Genomic DNA, 209 nt, shown 5'->3' with positions numbered 1-209 from the left:
GGTGGGGGGGGGGATTGGGGGGGGGGGGGGGGGTCCGGTGGCTGGTTGGGGAGGAGAAGGTGCTCAGCAGTCCGGCTTCGCTCTTGGGGTCTGTGCTGGAGGAGTTGGCTGTGACCTGTTGAGGGGAGAAAGGGGAGCTGGGATGAGACGTGAGCGGTGGGTGGCTGGAGGGGGGGGTGGAGCCGGGGCCGGGGGGGGGGGGGAACGGC

General features: G+C 72.2%; 1 protein-coding gene across 1 annotated transcript in view; it reads left to right on the top strand.

Moving 5' to 3' along the window:
- Positions 1-209, top strand: part of LOC104617467 (glycerophosphodiester phosphodiesterase domain-containing protein 5-like) — a 39,794-nt gene that overhangs the window by 345 nt on the left and 39,240 nt on the right. The window lies entirely within an intron of this gene.

This window comes from Phaethon lepturus, unplaced genomic scaffold (genome assembly GCF_000687285.1).
Source record: "Phaethon lepturus isolate BGI_N335 unplaced genomic scaffold, ASM68728v1 scaffold9692, whole genome shotgun sequence".
Classification (NCBI taxonomy): Eukaryota; Metazoa; Chordata; class Aves; order Phaethontiformes; family Phaethontidae; genus Phaethon; species Phaethon lepturus.
This window is presented reverse-complemented; position numbering and strand designations above follow the sequence as displayed.